Source organism: Oryctolagus cuniculus, chromosome 1 (genome assembly GCF_964237555.1).
Source record: "Oryctolagus cuniculus chromosome 1, mOryCun1.1, whole genome shotgun sequence".
In the NCBI taxonomy this organism is placed as follows: Eukaryota; Metazoa; Chordata; class Mammalia; order Lagomorpha; family Leporidae; genus Oryctolagus; species Oryctolagus cuniculus.
The window spans coordinates 117,610,629-117,616,628 of record NC_091432.1 but is presented as its reverse complement, the minus strand read 5'-3'; positions in this window follow the sequence as shown (position 1 = coordinate 117,616,628).

Below are 6,000 nucleotides of genomic sequence, written 5' to 3'. Positions count from 1 at the left end.
TGTAGTCCTGGCTGCTCCACTTCTGATTCAGCTCTCTGCTATGGCCTGGCATAGCAGTGGAAGATGGCCCAAGTCCTTGGGCCCCTGCACCTGCGTGGGAGACACAGAGGAAGCTCTTGGCTCCTGGCTTCGGATTGGTGCAGTTCTGGCTGTTGCAGCCAATTGGGGGAGTGAACCATCGGATGGAAGACCTCTCTCTCTCTTTGCCTCTCCTCTCTCTGTGTAACTCTGAAGTAAAAAATAAATAAATCTTTAAAAAACCTTGTTCCTAATGCTAAACTAAGGAAGCGTGGTCTGGTAGAGGTTAAGTTGCTGTCTGTGTCACAGAAAAATGACAGAGTTCTGTCTGTGGAGCAGGAACTGATGTGGGCTCCTCCCTGCAACACGTTCTCCCTGCTTGACTTGCATTCAGGATTGCACAAAGCGGGATCAGGGCAGGATAGTCTAGTTTAGAACCCCGGCCTCCATTCTTTTTTTATTGTTTTAAATATTTATTTATTTTATTTGAAAGAGTTACAGAGCAAGAGATCTTCCATCCACTGGTTCACTACCAAAGTGGCAGCAACAGTCAGGACTGGGCCAGGCAGAAGCCAGGAGCCAGGAGCCTGGTGCACCATCTGGTCTCCCACATGGGTGGCAGTGGCCCAGACACTTGGGCTGTCTTTCGTTGCTTTCTCTGGCCCATCAGCCGGGAGCTGGATTGGAAGTAGAGCAGCCATGACTCAAACCTGCATCCATATGGGATGCTGGAATTTCATGCAGAGACTTAACCTGCTGCATTGCAAAGCTGACCATTGTCTCCATCCTTAAACAGAGGACATTAACATTCATACAATTCAGGAACTCACTGTCCTTAGTCCATACCTCCGTCCTTCCTTGTCTTGTAGTTTAATCTTCTGTTCTTGGAAAAGTAGCTTCAGATTCCATAATTTTGAATCCTTCAATTCCTTTGGTTCTAAGAGGATGCCATCCACACCTGGTTCCTGAGATGCCCTGGAAATATTTCTGATAGCATAATGTATGATGATTTCTAATAGCATAATGTATGATAATACATTTTTCTCTCTAGCACCAGAGAAAAATAAAGTCTTTATTATTACCACACTTACCATTTGATAAGAACACAGAAGATTTAAGTAAGTTTATTATATAGTGTACCTGGTTATAAAAAGGATAGAAGCTTGTTCAGTCTCTTCCCAAGAGAACGGATTCTGGATGTCAGATAGGAAAAAGGGGATTGTGTTTACACTCTAGACTGATTAGTATTTAGCTAAAATTGTACTCAAGTTTCCCCTTCTCTCAAGGGATTGTACATCTCCCAAAGCAGGGCCAAAAATCAACTCCATCTCCCTACTGTCTGGATCTCTTCAGGGAAATCTACGGCTTGGGTTCTTTCATCTCACATCCCAACTGGCAATTCCCACAGGATCTGCCTCCAGACTTACTGATTTCTTTATCTGAAATTTTTCAAAGATTAGAGTAACTCAGGTGCTGCCTGTCTTGAGAGTCATTAGAATCATGTGTAATGATGGTCCTTTCTAAAGTAGAGACTTCTAAACACCTGCTGCAGATGTCTACATGAGTGTCTGGGCAAGTCCTTTTAAAAAAAATGTGTATATATTTTTTAAAAAATGTGTATATCTTTATATCTTATTTATTTGAGAAGGGGAAGGAAGAAGAGAGAGAGAGAAACTCCCATCTGTTTTACTCCCCAGATGCCCACAATGACCAGGCCTGGTCTGGGCTGAAACCAGGATCCAGCAACTCAATCTAGGTTTCCCAGAAAGGCAGCAGGGACCCAAGTACTTGAACAATCAGTGCCGTCTCCCAGGGCCTGCATGAGCAGGAAGGTGAATCTGGAGTCTGAACTGGGAATCGAAGGCAGACATTCAGATGTGGGATTCAGGTGCATTAACAACGTCAAATGCCCACCACGTGCTCAGAACTTAACTGTATCATTTTAGTAATAAGAACATCAATTTATTCTCATCCTAGCAATCAGTGGTGGTTGTGGAATAAGAGGACCTTCCTACACTCATTGACTATATAGTACATTGGGCAACTAACCTAACCTCCATGTGCTTCTGGTACAGAATTCCTAAAATAGGAGTAGTAATAATAATATCTCACTCACTGGGTTGTTGTGACAGTTAAACAAGGTACAAGGAATACGGTTACATGATGAACAGTAAATACCAGTTGTCATTACACACATTCCCATAACTTCTGATAGACGTTCCATACACACCTTTCCTCATTGAATTTTTTTTTCTGAAATATTTATTTATTTATTTGAAAGGTGGAGTTACAGAGAGGAAGAGGCAGAGAGAGAGAGAGAGGTCTTCCATCTGATGGTTCATTCCCCAGATGGCCACAACGGCCAGAGCTCTGCTTATCCAAGGCCAGGAGCTTCTTCCAGGTCTCCCACGCAGGTGCAGAGGCCCAAGAACTTGGGCCATCTTCTACTGCTTTCCCAGGCCATAGCAGAGAGCTGAATCAGAAGTGGAGCAGCCAGGACTCAAGCCAGCGCCCATATGGGATGCCAGCACTGAAGGCAGCGGCTTTACCCACTACACCACAGTGCCAGCCCCTGAGTGCATTGACTCTTATATGTAAACTCTTAATTTCTTAAATATATAAGAAAGAGATGTTTTTCAAATATTTAAATATTTATTTTTTCAAAACACAGAGTGATAGAACATAGAGAGATTTCCCGTCTGCTGATTCATTCTCCAAATAACCACAGCAGCCAGGGTTGGGCCAGACCAAAGCTAGGACACAGAAACTCCATCCTGGTCTCCCACATGGGGAGCAGGGGTCCAAGTAGTTGGGCCATCTTCTGTTGACTTCTTTTTTTTTCTTCCAGAAACATTTTATTTGTTTGTATATCTTCATGAGGCACATTAACTGGGAGCTGGCTCAAAAGCGGAGCAGCTAGGACTCAAACCAGCACTCCATTGTGGAATGCTGGTGCCACAAGAATTTTTTTTATCCAATCATCAGTTGAAGGGTGGCTTGAAGAGTGCTTACATTTCGAAGTCACGAGAGAAAGCAAAACATACAAAGCACTCCTCAGGTGAGATTTAAAGTCAAATTAAAGTCTTCACAAACTCTTACCATCATCATAAATTAATTTTACCTTTAATATTTAGGACATGCAGATTTCAACTCATTTATTAATAACAAAGTTCCTTCGAATCATGGAATAATCTGTCAAAAATCTTTTTAAAATAGGAGCTTCCATTTCTCACATGGTAATGAACGGGGCCTGAGTGCTGTGATGGCAGCAAAGTAAGCTTCTCTTGGGATGCACACACCCCACGCTGGAATGCTAGTTCAGGTTCTAGCCCCCAGCATCCTGATCCAGCTTCCTGCTAACGTGGCTGGGAGGCAGCAGATGACCAAGTACTGATGTTCCTGCCGTCCACAGGAGATGTACAGAGGGAGTTCCTGGTTCCTGGGTTCAGTCTGTCCTAGCCACAACTGTTTTGGCATTTGGAGAGTAAACCAGTAGAAGGAAGATCTCTCTCTCTCTCTGTGTATGTGTGTGTGTACCTCTCTCTCTAACAGTCTGCCTTTCAAATAAATCAGTCTTTAAAGAACACAATAAGTAAGAAGTAGAATGTCCTGGAGTTTATGAAATAACCAAACACTCATATCAAGGGCCGACCACTGCACAGCGTCTGTTGGCCATGGTTCTGGGAGTTTGTTCCTTCATGTTCACGACATAACTGCCTAGTTCCGACAATTACATTTAAGCACAACTGTACCCAAATAAGAAAGGGAAAGCAAACAGAAAGCAAAAGAAGTCCCCTATACCATGAAGCAAATAGTTTCCTGCAAACAGCATTTATTTTGTGCCTCTTCTCTCAGAAATATGCCACAGAGCCAGCCTCATAGCCAGGAGAACTAACAAAATCACCAATTCTCTCAGACATTATTATGCACTGAACTTGAAGAGTTAAAATTGTATATGTGCGGGTGTAAAAAGTTAAGCTTAAGCTTACAGGTTTAAACCTTCCTGGTACAGCTGTAAAAATAAGACAGAGTAAAGTAGCACCTTGACAGTAGGGACTCCATTTTGGAGCACTTGAGACTCCATTCTGAGAAAGCACCCCCCCACCGTGAGACTCTGGTCTGAAACTATGATCTCAAATAGTCGGACAATAGCAGTGCACTACATCACCCTTGGCAACGCACAAAAACCCCCTAGCATGATTGCTCAAACTTAAAAGTAGAAAGGTTGCACCTGGGTTACCTGGGCTAATAATAAAGATGTGATTTGTCTGTGTCTTACATTAATGTCAAGTCCTAATTGCTAATTGTAATATTGTAACTGGTATTGTCAAGATTATGATAAATATTAATTTCACTTAGGTTTTAGGTTATGTTGACCCCAGTAACCATATACTCTCTTGATTTTATGTACTCTCTTTTGATTTTAACAACTGTGTATAGCAACCGTGCATAGCAACCATGTATTCCCCCCTTCCCGGTTTTGCGGTTTTTGCCTTTATAAACCCTAACCTTTGGTTATTCGGGGCTGCTCTGCTCATGTATGATCAGACAGCCCCAGCATGCTGGATAATCAATAAATCTTTAACCCTTTGCTGGTTGCATGAGAGAAAAAGCTCTTGGAGTCGTTCCTCGGGCGGTGGGCTTTTTCAGACTCTAACAAACTTTTCTGGCATTAGGGAGAAGGGGAGAAAAAATGTTTACTGTGTAAGACAACAGCATGCTTCCCTCCTTCCCAGTGTTGGCATCCAGATGGTATAAATTGATCCATAGTCATTATATGAGAATACTTCAGTTTGTGCAAAAAGGAATTAAAAGATAAGCTTATTTTGGTGCAAAAAACATTTTTGAATCCCATGTACCCAGTCCACTTGCCCTGAGTGAACTACATAACGACTTACCTATCTAGTATTGTGCTGCATTCGGGGTTTCCACTTTGGGAAAAACACAGCCAAAAACACCGAATAAAAATTCCCGACATTATTTTGTGACCTACGTAGATATTTTATTGATTATTTTTTCTTTCATTTTTTCTTTCTTTATTAAATTGATCCACGTGCACGATATGCTTGATGGTAAAAAGAAAAATTACTATGTTTATTCACTGTATAACATATCGATGTAAATTATTTAAAACAAAACATGATTAAAAGAGTTTGTGATTATTTTATTTATGCTATGCTCTCTTCTGGAATACTTTTTTCTGTCAGGTATGTTTTTTTCTTTAAAGATTTATTTATCTATTTGAAAAGCAGAGTTACACAGAGAGGGAGAGACACAGAGAGACTGAGAGATCTTCCTTCCATTGGTTCACTCCCCAAATGTCTGCAATGGCTTAGGCTGGGCCTGGCTGTGGACAAGAGCCTGGAATTCCATCCAGGACTCTCACATGGCTACAGGGGCCCAAGGACTTGGGCCGTCTTCTGCTGCTTTCCCAGGCCATAGCAGAGAGCTGGACAGGAAGTGAAGTGGTTGGGACTTAAACTGGCACCCATTTAGGACACTGGTGTCTCAGGAGAAAGCTTAGCCACTGTACCACAACCTCACCCCAGTTTCAGGTTTTTGGGAGTAAACAACTTCTTGCAATTACTGATCAAGAATTCTTAATAACAATAACTACTAAATTTTTACAATCACCGGAACAACAATAGATATTCAATTTAACATAGAGTTTTAAATAACTGTTTAAAACATTCAAAAATTTAAAATCAAAATCATTTTCAAAGGATGTATGATATCATCTTTTTCCATTTACAAATTTTGTGTCGACTCACTTCAGAACCAGTTTCACTTTTTCATCTCGTGTATTTCAAAGTTACAGAGAAGTCCTAATTTGCAGAAAGCTTCTGCATTTGTAGAGTAGCCATAGTAGCTTGTGTCTGATCTGGAGAGAGAGAGGCTGGACTGTAAAGGCAACACCAAAAGTCGAGTGCATAAGGCTGAATATTTCTCCAATTCAGACTGTGTGTGTGGAGAAGCTACAAC